We start from the raw sequence: 15,048 nt of genomic DNA, 5'->3' as shown, positions 1-15,048 counted from the left end.
TGATTGGGTTAAAAGATTAATATACCCTTATTACTTTCACTTAACATTATTTTTAATATTTATTAACTATTTATACAATTTTTGTTATTATTATTATAAATATATCAAGTGTATAAATAATTAACAAGTAATAAAAATAAATGTTAAATGAAACTAATAAGGGTATATTAGTATTTTAACTCGATCATGGTCCGAAGGCAAAATAAATATAAACGCTAGGAACCGTCTGAGTTAAGAAACAAAAGTTAGGGGTTAAATATGCAAGAACCCTTCCTGCAATTTCGAGCTTACAGGCAAACTCCATAACCTTTCGGCAGTTTATTAATTGCATAAAAATCCTAAAACAAACTATGAAACACTTTAAATAGGGTCATGCTAACAAACAGCAAACAAATTCAAAACCACGTGATAACTATTCATCCTAATCAAAAGTATTTAGACTATTCCTAAAAACAACTCTTAAATAAGAAAAACTCTTTAATTCTCTTTTATCCTTATCTCCTCCTGTAAACCTTGCCAAAACGCCGAGACATAACAGTTCGTCAGGCACACGATAGTGCCCCCTGTTTTCAAGCGTTTGACAATCGCATATCAATTGTCATTCTGTAGCTGCCTTCGGCTACATCAGTTTGGAAGAACACCAGCATGGGCAAGAAGCTTTCATCATTTCAATTCTCACAGCATGTTAACAAAACATGTGTTGGACTGTTAGTCTTCTTGCAGCCAACTCCAAAACATAAGATCAATTCAAAAATCAGGTTGATAGTCAATTATATAAGCTTCAAACTAACCTACGTCACCAATAGAAGGTGAATAAATACAAAGTGTGTATTCAAACTTACCCAAAGAAGAAACATTGCATTTTTGCAGCAATCAAAAGTGGAAGCTTTAGCATTTCAACTATATATTGTGATAATAAAACAAACAAACAGAACAGATAGAATTAACAACATAATGGGCATTTGGTCTAGTGGTATGATTCTCGCTTTGGGTGCGAGAGGTCCCGAGTTCGATTCTCGGAATGCCCCCATTCCTTCCTTATTATTTTACAAAATCAACTAAATTTATTAATATAAATTGATTATTTTTTAAATGCCACAATAATACTCGATTTGATATATATAGTCCACTACTGAATATAAACTAAAGTCCAGTCAAGACTTTTTGAAACAAATCTACCAACTAATCTTAACATTATTTAATGCAAGATTTAGTTTACTTGGGATCTTATCGGATTTATGTCCCTTTCTTCATCTTACAAGTTACAATATCATTGCAACATTTCATTTACTTGTAATTTTACAATAAATATTTATATTTTGCAGCATTATCTATCATCTCTCTCAAAATATGCAAACAATACTACACAAGTACCTTCACTAACATAACAATTAATCATGCAAAGCTTAAAATTGCAGTTTTCTAATCCACACCACTGCCTAAGCAAAAATTAAAAGTGGTTTGCCTGGTGATTAATTGTCCAAAATGCCCCTTAGTAGGACAAATAAAGAAAACATATGAACCACAAAGAAGTTACTTTTTTTTTGACAAAGTAAACATAATTCTTTGTCAGTCACCTGTTCCAACTTTTTTAGCTGCGACTCTTAAAGGTCAGAAAACAAGGATAAAACAAATGCAACTGCATTTTGAGTAATCCAATTCTAATACAAAGAAGAAAAAAAAATACAAAATGTTAAAAAAGCCAGCCTTAAAAGGTTGCATACAAGGGTAATCTCATCTCATTTCAAGCGTCTCTAACATTTTTATCCAGTAGTAATATATGATTTGCTTTCGATAATGCTTTATGTTTAATATCATTAAAATTTCAAGATTTTTGTAAAGAAACATTAATTTTCCTAATTTCTGTTTTATGTTTCACCATGTGGAAATAAGTTGAACTCTTCTGCATGCTAAAGAAATATATAAAATACAAAATGAATGAAAGAAGTACACGAAGATGAATCAGATGTGCATGATGTATTAAGGTGTAAAATTGCATTGAATCTACACAGGCGTACGAAACATAGAAATCTAAAATCATATGTAGAAGCACCTCAAACTCACTGGTCTCACACACTTCAGACAATCTAAAGTCCTTAAGCTCATCATTTATTCAACCAAAGTGATAATAAATAAAAAAAAAAACAAAGACATGAAGGAAGTGGGCATTTGGTCTAGTGGTATGATTCTCGCTTTGGGTGCGAGAGGTCCCGAGTTCGATTCTCGGAATGCCCCCATTCCTTCCTTTTTTTTCAACTAAATCAACTCATTTTATATTAATTTGTTTTTAAATGCCACTATAATACTTAGTTTATTATATAGTCTACTATTAATATAAACTAAAGTCAAGTCAAGACTTTTTGAAACAAATCTACCAACTAAACTGGATATTATTTAATATCCCTGCCCCACAAACAAACATGTGCCTGCAGATCTGAAAAGATTCTTTATCAGTAAATTGGACTCATCAGCAATTACTTCTTGTTGATATGTAGAAATCATAAGAAGATACAACTTCATATGATGAAACCAGTGTAATTTATTATTATGATGTATAGATCATCAGTATATGAAAGGAAGATGGACATGCAGCATCTAAGTACAATCATTATCTACCTAATTATTCTCCTTTTTTTTTTAAATGAAGTTATCTGTGCTTATTCTGTCTTTTTATTAAAAATTCAAATATACTAGCCTATTCCTCCCGAGTAATCTTAATATATCCTTTTCTTTTGATAATACTTTATGTTAAATAGCTAGTTTATGTTTATTACTAATTAACATAGTAAGCTTAGTAACTATGTTTAACTGCTTACTACGCCACTGGGAATAAGTTGAACCCTTTTGCATACTAAAGCAATATATAAAATACGAAATGAAAGAAAGAAAGAAAGAAAGTACACAAAGATGAATCAAATGTGCATGATGTATTAAGGTATAAAACTGCATTAATTCTACACAGGAGTATGCAACATAGAAATCTAAAACCATATGTAGAAGCACCTCAAACTCACTGGCCTCACACACTTCAGACAACCTAATCTTCCAAATTAAAGAAAACATATGGACCACAATGAAGTTAGTTTATTTGGCAAAGTAAACATAATTTGATTTATAGTTCAACAACCGATTAGCAATAGCAACACAATAATTGCAAAAGATCATAGATCCTACACAACAGTAATGTTACAAAAGTTAAGCAATGAATTGAATAATACTAAGAGGCAAAACGTGAAGTGTGCATTATCAAGCAAGCCATGTGGCATTTTGGTTGATACTTTTAGCCATGTGTAATAATCAACATGGAAAAACATTCTCTTTCTCAAGAACAAGAGAAAACACATAGTATTGTTTGTTAACTTAAATATTACATTTGTTTGTTGTTTTTACTCAAAAACCGTATTTCATCTCTCTAAAGCAATAACCTTTTTATGTAGGTATGTTGATAGAAACCAAAATGCAATAACAGATGAATGAAACTAAAACATGAGATGATAGATCTAGAAAGTTGTTTGTAAATCATTCAATGGATATGGAATGAAAATAGAACAAATCAGAGAAGATAATCAAATGATTATATCAGAAAGGTTCTCCAAAGAGATAGAGATGACCTCCTGCCCAAGCTAACGATGTGTACTAAAAGATCAAAATACTGCTATCACAATTGTTATTTATGCTAGTCTAGGGATGATTCTGCAAAACAGAATGTAATAGATATTACAATTTGGTCCCTCCACTTTCCCCCTATGTTTATATGAGATCCATTCTCTATCATATGTACTGCATGGAATATCTGGAAACAAGGTTGCATTGACTCTACACCAAACTATAAAACATAAAAGTCTAAAATCAAATGTAGAAGCAACTCAAACTCACTTGTCTCACTCACTTCAAACAATGTAACATCCTTAAGCTCATTATTTATTCAACCAAAGTTATAAGAAACAAAAACAAAGAGATAGATAGAATTAACAAGATGGGCATTTGGTCTAGTGGTATGATTCTCGCTTTGGGTGCGAGAGGTCCCGAGTTCGATTCTCGGAATGCCCCACACCTTTTTTATATTACAAAATCAAAACATTTTATAATAAAAGAATTCAAGGGCCAATATTTTGTTTAATGTAATATTCTACTACTGATATAAAGTAAAGTCAACTAAGGACTTGGAGAAACAAACCTACCTACTAAATTAAATATTATATTCTATGCCCAACAAATTAACATGTGTTTGCAGATCTATTTAAGATTCTTTATCAATAAATTGGACTCATCAGCAATTACTTCTGCCTGATAATTATGCATTAATTATGAAAAACATATGCAACTTCATTACCAGAATAAGCACATATGTAACTATTATACAGTAACACTATTCTTTCTTTGTGAAGATGCAGCAACTTGGCAAAAATATAATATGTAACTGCCTGCCAGGATAAGATATATCTTTTTACTTCTATTATGTACTTTACTAACTGCATTTATATAATTAATTAGCAAAGTGCATCAAACAAATGACTATAAATGCAATCCAACTAACAAGTTGGGCATTTGGTCTAGTGGTATGATTCTCGCTTAGGGTGCGAGAGGTCCCGAGTTCAATTCTCGGAATGCCCCACACATTTTAACTTTTTTTTTCCTTTTTTTAATTTATATGTCATTATATCTTTCCTTCCAGCATCACCCCCACACTCTCCATTTTCTTTGTTGAATACTTGTTTCTCTGTAGCAGTGCCAGTGAAACCCTTTCTAGTCATCAAATTTAAACCACTTAAGTTATCCTGCTTCCATTATTACTTGAAGTAATGGGTTTATATCACTATACTATATGCCCATAAGCTCTCACTCTTACACTCATTTGGTACTCCCTAATCATATTTTGTCAAAAATACCATTTTTTAAGAACTTGAAGGGGTAAGCCAGTTACCTACATGACGTGTCAATCCATGTGGCATTTTGGTTGATACTGTTAGCCACGTGTAATAATCCACATAGAAAAATAAAGAAAAAAGTCAGATATTGGAAAAAGCAAAAGCCTATTTTGGGAATAAGATTTGAAACCTATGCTTGGATTCTACAGTTTTGCAAGGAACTTGAAGTTGAGTTTCGTTGTAGCCTATGTTTGGATTAGGTTTCACTAAACCAAGGAAATCTTGCAGAGTCAGATAATGACTAAGATTATAGATTGATTATAAAGAAGTTTGACATTTGAGGTTAGTGTTGTTCAATGTGAGAGGGCCAAAAAACATGTTTTGAGTCTCATTGAAGGTAATGTAATAATAGAACACCATGCTAGACTTTGGTCGTATGCTGAGGAGATTAGAAGAACAAACTCGGGTTTTAAGGATAATATGCCAGATGGTAAAAATTATTTTTGTAATGTGTGCTTTCAAGGAGTTAAACAAGGGTGGAAAGAGGGTTGTGGAATAATAATTGGGCTAAATGGTTTGCTTTTCAAAACTACCTTCACAAGGTTGCATTGACTCTACACCAAACTATAAAACATAAAAGTCTAAAATCAAATGTAGAAGCAACTCAAACTCACTCGTCTCACACACTTGAGAGAATGTGATGTCAGCAGATTCATAATTCAACCAAAGTGCTAAGAAATAAAAACAAAGACATGACGCAAGTGGAGCATTGTATGATTCTTATTTCTTGCTTTCCTGAAATACCTTTCTTGGAATGCCCCTTTTCAACAAAATCAAATCATTTTATATACATATTTTTGGTGATACTATTTCATATTAAACCAAAGTCAAGTCTATGATATCTGGAAACAAGTCTGCCTACAAAAATGATGTTTTATCTTTTATGCCACAAATATATGTTTTAGATCTCACAATATTCTTTGTCCAAAAACTCAAACCATGGTTATGAATGCTTTTCTTTATGCACCAAGTCCAAATTGGTGAAAATGTTTACATGTCAATTACCCAAATAAGCAATCACAATCCATATGTCATGGTAAGTCTGCTGCTAAGCCTGATCAAAAGTAGAAAGAAGCATGATAATCCTTGACTTGAGCATAATATTGTACATAACATTGGTTCTCGTTCTTGTACTATCTTCTTGTGACATGAAGGAAATCAAAAACTGGAATATTTGATCAGTCGAATAGAATAGCTGATCAAAAAAAGAAAGTATAGAATCATCAATTGAGCATATCTGGTCCATCTATGAGATCATATCACTCAATTGAGCTTAATTTTTTCTGGAATTCTAATTGTCTAAATTTTGATGAAGAACTTCTATTACGTTGGAGATAATTTCTGAGGGGCCTCTCCTTTTACGAATTAACCTTGCCTGGGGCAACATTCAGAAACCCTAATTATGCGACTAGGGACTGTCAAGTGTCAAACATGGTTATCGGAATAACTTCATGAAATCCATAATCCCAAATAATTTCAAACTTGAAAATAATTGACTCGGTTTTTAGTAGATGTTTTACTTCAATAGAATAATACAAGTAACAGGAAACTGAAACCTTAAACGTGAAAAGGAATAGATTCTAACCTTTTATAGCGAGCTGTTTGGTTGTAGCCGAAATAAGAGAGGGATGAGCAAAACGGCTTCCAACGACAAATTCTGAAGAAAGTTCGATTTCGATTGAAAGGCAGTAATGGAACATGATTTTCGAGGAAGATGAAAAACAAAATTAACGCGGCAAACGAAAATATTGAAAATCCAATTTTAGTTGGTTTATTTCGTGGAATGTGAAGCAAAAAAAAAAAAAAAACAATCGAGTATGGAAGTAAAATAAAAGAAATGCGTTTGTCCTATTGCTTGGAAGGCAATTATCCTAACCGTTGGACTACAAACGCTGGATGTTTTAAGAAAAAATGTTTTTCTATATTAAATAATAGAATATAGGGCATATTTTGTTTCTTAGTATTGTATGATTCGGTTATGAATGAAAATGATTTTCCATATAAACTAGCAGTGTACCCGCAAAGAAGCGGCTGCGAATAATTTCCGGGCGATAACTAATTCATTTCGTTGAAAAGTTTCCTTGCATTTATTAGATCAGTCCATAAAAATAGCTAAATATTATACAAGTTACCAAATATTAATAATTCTTTCATTTCTATAATTAAACATTGATAAATAAATTTGCATGTTACTTCCTTATAAATAACAATCAACAATCAAACAGTTTTTTTTATTTTATATCATAAATAGATAAAAGGTTTTATTGGTTTAAGGATTTAAGGGGCAATTAGAAGATATGAAGGGGGTGTTTGGGATAGTTTTTCAGATCAAAAAGTCTTTTTTAGAAGAAAAAAAAAAAAAAACTTTTTGATTTATAAAGATAGTTTCAAAATGTGTTTGTTTAAACTTTTGAGGGGAGGGGAAAAAAGGCAAAAGTTACCAAAAGTTAGATTCGTGACTTCTTAAAAGCTTTATTTTTCTTCTTCTCAAGAAACTAACTTAAAAGATATTTTCCAATCACCAATCCAATTTTTAAACTTCTGACTTTTTGGAAAAGCCAAAAGTTCCAAAATTCTTTTTAAAAGCAAAGTCAAACACCCTCTAAATAAGATTGGCATAGGAGAGGAATTGGAAATTTAAATCTTATAACCTAATTCTTTCAATTGTATTTACTTTGAGGGTAGGGAAAAAGAGATTGTATTTACTTTTGAATTAACGGTGAATTGTGATTTCAAAAGAATATATAAAGTTAAAATATACACATTAATAAAACATGGTAATATCAACATGCTAATAAACTTGATATATATATATATATATATATATACTAGCCGTTTACCCGCGCCAAGCGATTGGTGTGACAATGGTGGTTGAATGTTGAAAGATGAATTAAACCCTAGAAATGGAAACGTCAGCGATATATATCCAATATTTGTGAACAAAATTTCGAGATTTGGTGAAATACGGAGATAAGGAATGAACCGGGTCAAAATAGCCTAAAAATAGGGGATAAGAGATTTGACATTTTCAACTGTTGACCATATGTACTCTACTCTTTTTGTAATGCATAAATTGATTATACAAATGCATTGTATGTTTGTACGACTTAAAATTCAGCATTTGACCAAAAATGCTTTATAAGGTAATTAAGATATATATATATATATATATATATATATATATATATATATATATATAAGGTTAGGTTATTTTGTTTTTACTAACTATTGTGTGCCAGAATCCACAAATCTGGACCACCGGATGGAATAGAATCAAAGATCATGATCTGATGGTCTATGATATCACAATAGGGTAACATGTACCATATAATCACACAAATTCCAGCATAAGGGCATTTTAGTCAATCAACCTATATTAAAAAAGAAATTTTTCGGATTTTTAGGGATAATGAATTCCTTTATTTTTTAAAATCTGAATATTTTAAAATAATCCAAATTTAAATATGATTTTATTCTGTCAGAATGTCAAACATTAATTAGTAAAGATATTTTCGATTTTATTCTTGTGGAATATATTTCCAATGCATATATTTTTGATAATTAACCTGATTTAATAATTCAACATATATTCTTCATATACATTCAAACGTGAATACAAAATCATACATATTCTTACAAACTAATAGTCTTATACAATTTAATATAGTTATACATATTCTAACAGAATATCATCAAAAATGAATAAAAATATTAAGAAATAACATTCTTAAATATACAATTATTAAGCAAATACACATGCTCTTCATCAAAGGTCCAAATAATGCACTTGATTCAAACTATGATGAAAATGTGATATATTATCGTAAGAATGTAATTCTTCGCAAAATATATTTGTTGTTGATCTCGATGCCAAATCTTTCTCTTGTATGATCAATATTGAATTCCTTCTTCAAAGCCATTCTGAAAGAATAAAATGCATTATTCATTAGTATTACCAATGAAGCTAATGTACTTGTTGTTAACAAACATTCTCAAAAGACATTCTAACATAATGTATTTCTACAAATAAATTCTGACAGAATACAAGCATTACTTATTTTATAAAAACTACATATTATAGAATGATAGCATATTCTAATAGAATGTATTTCATTTTTCCTATCTTGCAATTGTTTTTACTTTTCCTATATTGACAAATAAGGAGATTGAAATCGAATTCTGCCAGAATAATAGACATTCTAAGAGTTTTGACAGAATACATACCACATGACCAGATTCTAACAGAATGTATTTCATTTTTCCTATCTTGCAATGTTTTTTACTTTTTCTATCTTGACAAATAAGGAGAGACTGAAATAGAATTTTGTCGAATTCAGTCTCTTCAAACCCTAAATCCATTAAAAAAAAGACAATCAACTTTCAAATATTAACAAATTTGGAGCATTTTAAAAGAATAACAACTGTAAATTCTGATATAATGTAGTAGACATCAAACAATTGTAATTTATTCTAATCGACATTTCATCGAACACCTTTTAGGCACACACTGTATCATCACAGATTCTATCAGTTGTTACTCATTAGTCAAAGATTTCATATAATATAAACAGACATTTATACAGATAAATGCTTGTAGCAATTTTGTAACCTACAAATTCATATTCCAAATCAATAACAAAACATATTTCTAGAAAATCACAGCGTACCTTGGTGGGCTGGTCTTTGCCTCTCTCTTAATCGATCTATCATCCACAAACGGTGATGTGGTGACCATTAAATCAACATCACCTTTAAATCGTCTAGTATTGCAGGAATCAGAGAAAGGATAGACACAACCGCTGACTGAGTGGACACCCTCTAATTACCTGTTGCTTGAAGGAGGCATCTTCGTTGTTGCTGCTTCTCTCTTCCGTCTCCGGTCGAAATCAACGACGTGGGGCGAGAGGGATAGAGAAAGGTGAAGATCGACAGGTAAATCAAAGGTAAATCGAACCTGCCCAAAAGGAACAATCGTGAAAAAAATGAGAGGTGATAGGGGGATGGAAAAATGTGTGTGAACGGCAGCAATGGGATGGCCGACAATTTGGTTAGGGTTATGAAGATGCAAAGGTAGGATTAGAGAAAGAGAGGGATAATAGATAATAAAGGGAAAAAATTGATGTACACGTTTGTAAAAGAAATATATTAGGTATTTGTTTTGTTCTCTTAATTGTAGGGATTTATTTAAATGATCTCATTAATTGCTAATGCAAAAAACCGAAAATACCATTTTCTATTTAATTAATTATTTAATTATTTGCAATTTTCCGATTGGTGCATTTAAGCACACAATAGTTGCTAAAAACATTTGAACCTAGTTCTCTCTCTCTCTCTCTCTCTCTCTCTATATATATATATATATATATATATATATAACATTAGTAATCAAGAAGTTTTCAACAACATATAAAAGTTACCTTAAATAAAACTTTCACCAAAAAATTATCTTAAATTAATATAAGGTCAGCTCCAAAATAAACACATAAAAAAATAAAACATTCACTAACAAATGTTTGAAAATAAAAAATATTAACTCTGAAACACATGTTGAAAATATAAAAATTGTCCACAAAATTAAAAATTATGCTTGGCATAACTCTAATGTTAGCTGTTTTCGGTATCCTCGGTTCAAACACTACATTGCTTAACTCAGTTGAAATCAAAACGTTTGCTGAAAATAAGATAACAATCAATAAATGGTTTGACTTAGTTAATTATATATTACTGTAAGTATGACACTTTCAAAAACAAAATTACTTCATGGTTTTCGTACATGTTTTTTATTGTTAAATTTGATGGTTGTAAAAAATTATAAAGTTAATCTCATTTCCATTTTTTGTTGACAGTATAGTGAATGAACCGATATCAAATACAAGTTGCATAAAAGATGAATCAGTTTCAAATAATACATAGGTGGAAATGGATCAAATAGTTGAAGAACACATACAACTTTAGTTTCCTTGAATTCAGTCAATGCTTTGTGAGAAGCATTTGAGAACACCACATCAGGGACCAACTCAGGAACAATGTAAGGGTTGTGTATAAACAACAACTCATGACATAAAAATGGAATTATGTGAAGGAAAATAGAATTAAGAACTTAAACAATGCAACTTACTAATTTGTGTCGAACCACTTGGTCATTTCTATAGCAGGGACAGATACGTTTCCTCTAGTTATGGAAAAAATAATGTAACGTTGTATAAATAACAATTCATGGCATCAAAATGAAATAATGTGAAGGAAAAGAAAAATAAGAACTTGAACAATGTAATCTCACCGTGTTTCCAGTTATATCTTGAAGGAACAACACCAGGCATGGCTATGGTGTTAAGAACTTGATAAGAGAAAGTGTTCTTATGGATGTATTTGATGCCATCATCCTTCATATGTTTCCAAATTCTGATTGAAGATCAGAATCCATTTCATACAAATCATTGACACTGCTCTTTGCATCCCAAAACGATTCAAGTACAAATTTCAGCTCTTGTTTTGGTCCCATTTGTGGATAACCAACTTACCAGACCAAAAGAATTACAGATACTGCATGGGGGTTCATCGCCAAAGAAGTGATGCGAGGTTGGAAACAATTCAAGGTTGAAGATGGCAATAGAGACAGTAATGGGTGTTGGTGTGCTCCCGATGTAATAGTTGTGTGCGACAAAGGGGGAGTGAGAAATCGGTTTGTGTGTGATGCCTGGTGGCGATGATGGGGCAACTTTAGGGTTAGGGTTTCCAGTAAATTGTGTATGACGGTGGCATTGATGATGGCAGCGAGATAGACTTAGGGTTTCTTATTTCGACTTAAGGTAGAAGTGGGATGTTAGTGGGGCGCTAGTGGAGGTAACGACGTCATCAAGAGGTTGGCAGTAGCGATGGCGTCACCAGATATTGAAGAATTTAAGGATGGAGACGGAAGAGATTTGGGAGAAATGACGGTTGAATGGGTTTTCCACATAAGAAATCTAATACTTAAGATGCGTGTGTATACATTTACATTGCAAGCTTAATAAGATTTTTTATAGTGTTATAATAATTGTACCTCTTAATTTTCAAGAAACATCTAATATGTTTTATATAACATTAAAAATGATTAGAACATATATTCTAACTGGGGGGAGGTTGACCATCCTATCCCCATCCCTGAGTGTCTAACATTGTCCCCATCCGCATCCTCGGCGGATGCGGGAAATCAAATCCCCTCCCCTTTGTATTTTGGACTTTTCCTCAGCCCATCCCTAACTCATCCCCAATCTATCAACATAATAAACTCAACTTACAAAAAAAAAAGTTTAATAAATGATCAAAACCATATGCCATAATTAGATTATGTTTACATCAATCATAAAGTTTAACAAGCATCAAAATGAAAAGTAACGATTTGGTATACAGATCATCGAACAAAGTGACGATTGATGAATTCTTGGAATTGGGAACATAATTTGGTATATGGACTCTATCTTTGATGGTCTAATATTAGATCAATTCATTTTAGTGGAATTAATTCAAATTCAATAAATGATCAATATACTAATATATATATATATATATATATATATATATATATATATATATATATATATATATATATATATATATATCAAAGCGGGGGCGGGGCGGGTTGGGGATTGTTATACCCAACCCCATCCTCGATTTTAGCATAATGGGGATCCCCATCCCCGTACATGGTACCCATTTTGGTGGGGAATACCCATTCCCGATTGGGGCGGGTCAACTAGGTTCCCCACCAGGTCGGGTGAAATTTACATCCTTACCATGAAATGAATATAAGTTGTTACTAACACTTCAATAGACATGAACTTAAAACAAATTTTTAAGTATTCACATAATGTCTAAATTTGCTACTTCCAAAATAAACCAACATATTATAATGGCACTTAATTAGTATATTACTACAAGTTGCACACCATGTTTACTTCTAAGTATCCATTAGACTCTATTGAGAAGCTCCGCAACATCTGACGCAAGGAAACTAAACATGAGATTTATTTCTATTATATTTTTTCATTATTAAGGCAATGTATTTTGAAAATCTATAGTTCTAAACCAATAGCATTGTATTTTCGGGTTTTTCGTATTAAGACATTGTACTTAAAAGATCTATCCCATCAAAGCAATAAAAATTTCTTTGTTTTGAATGACATTGCAATAATTGGTTAGATTTTAAAAAGTGAATGCTTTAATACAAAGAAATGTAAATAGAATGCCGTAATAAACAAACATATAAAAAAAAGTAGCATGCTTTTGTTACATCCATGATTTGTTAAATGTCTCTACTTGATTCTTATTAAGTTATATCCAACTCTCTATAAGACCCTGCTCCATATCTTACACTCTTAACACACCTAGCTATGACAACTGAAGCATAATTGTAAGTAAAATGGCTTAAAACTATAGTCAAAGCCAAAGTTGACTTTGACTTCATTCTACACACATTGGTTTACACGTTTCCCCATTGACAAACTGGTACCAGAAAGGTGAAGGAATTTTTCGATAAATGGAGTTGTTTCGTAAGAGTTCTTGGTTGTTGTGTGTATTGGGGATTTCACAAGGTATCTGTATTCTCAATGTAGCAACAATTTCTTTTGATTACAACAATCATGGATCATGTGGTGCGATTTTCTGGGAAGTCTTCCGGGATCCAGGTATCAAAGGCAAATTCAAGTCCTGGTTGTTTGAATTGATTTGTCATTGGTTCTGGTTTGTAAATGGAAAATGGAATCCCTGTACAAATGAATTACGTCTGCATCTTATCTTGCACACAAGGTGTTTGATAGAAGTCCTCAAAGAAATATAAGGAATAACTGGCATCTTAAATCAAAAGGAAAATCATAAAGGACGATTTCTTAATGAGTGAGCATTCACCATCTCTCAAAGTGCTGCTATATAAATTATAATATAAGGCAAGAGGATGAGAAACTAAAAGTTATATGCAAGTAAAGTAACAACTCACCAATGCTTTAATAAGTCTTTAAGCCACAAGTCCTCAAATGTCTTATACTTTTTTAGTAGAATACATACTGGTATATGAGTGAAGTTTTATATTAGTATCTGCCCAGGATATGCAATCTTTCACTATTAGAAATGGATATGCATGTATATGAGTTTTGCCTTTGCAAAGGTAATATAAGCAAAGATTGATTCACACACTATAGCTTGTAGCCTTGAATTATGGTCACTCACTGCAGTATTCTACACTTGAGGTATAAAAATAAAACTCTAAAATTCATGTGAAAGCACCATAAACTCATATTCAAGCAAGCGGGCATTTGGTCTAGTGGTATGATTCTCGTTTTGGGTGCGAGAGGTCCCGAGTTCGATTCTCCGAATGCCCCAATCTTTTTCTTCAACATGATCATTAATCAATACATTTTTTAAGAGTCACTACTTTACTTAATTTGATATTCTACTATTAATATAAACTAAAGTCAACTCTTAGGCTTTTCAAAACAAAGTGGATAGTATATCATATGGTTGTAGATCTAACATGATTCTTTATGAATTAATTCTCAACTCATGGGTAGTGTTGGGCAGTTTCTATTTTAATTACATTCATAAACAAACTTGTGTGTGTGTGTGTGTATATATATATATATATATATATATATATATATATATATATATATATAGTGAATCTTGTGTAGGGGTGGGTGTTGCACTGTTGCCTCTTTTCTATCTCCTATTCAGTGTGTTGAGAAATTTGTTCAATGCAACCATCACAAATCAGAAATTTGTTCAATGCAACCATCACAAATCAGATTTTTTTGGCATCATGGCTTACTGGTGACCCATTTTTACTACTCTTGCATGCTTGAGATAATGTCATATCAGCAACCTCATATTTGAACCAATGTGACAAGAAATAGCAATGTACTTTCATTTATATATGTATTATAGCATCCTACTTTCATTTATTTCTAATACAACATTCTGCTTTCAATTTTTTCTTATTAAGGCATTGTACTTTGAAAATCTATCCAATAGCAGTACTTTCAGCTTATTAAGAGGCATTATTGCACTTAAAAGATCTATCCGATTGAAACAATGAGAATTGCTTTGTTTTGGATGAGGATGACATTGCTACATTTGGGTATATTTT

General features: G+C 31.6%; 1 long non-coding RNA gene and 4 other non-coding genes across 5 annotated transcripts; 4 read left to right on the top strand and 1 right to left on the bottom strand.

Annotated features, from left to right (window-relative positions):
• Positions 1-299: 299 nt before the first annotated feature.
• On the bottom strand, positions 300-6,730 carry LOC145047397 (uncharacterized). The gene is made up of 2 exons (XR_013682218.1): positions 6,514-6,730; positions 300-727 (listed from the first exon to the last, which is right to left on the bottom strand). It is a non-coding gene; the product is annotated as an uncharacterized LOC145047397 (long non-coding RNA).
• TRNAP-UGG (transfer RNA proline (anticodon UGG)) lies at positions 957-1,028 on the top strand. Its single transcript has one exon. It is a non-coding gene; the product is annotated as a tRNA-Pro (tRNA).
• Positions 2,164-2,235, top strand: TRNAP-UGG (transfer RNA proline (anticodon UGG)). The gene has a single exon. It is a non-coding gene; the product is annotated as a tRNA-Pro (tRNA).
• TRNAP-UGG (transfer RNA proline (anticodon UGG)) lies at positions 3,979-4,050 on the top strand. Its single transcript has one exon. It is a non-coding gene; the product is annotated as a tRNA-Pro (tRNA).
• On the top strand, positions 4,543-4,614 carry TRNAP-AGG (transfer RNA proline (anticodon AGG)). The gene has a single exon. It is a non-coding gene; the product is annotated as a tRNA-Pro (tRNA).
• Positions 6,731-15,048: the final 8,318 nt, after the last annotated feature.

This window comes from Lactuca saligna, chromosome 5 (assembly GCF_052625555.1).
Source record: "Lactuca saligna cultivar CGN05327 chromosome 5, ASM5262555v1, whole genome shotgun sequence".
Lineage (NCBI taxonomy): Eukaryota > Viridiplantae > Streptophyta > Magnoliopsida > Asterales > Asteraceae > Lactuca > Lactuca saligna.
Note: the sequence above shows the minus strand (reverse complement) of the source record. Positions and strands in the feature narration are given on the sequence as shown.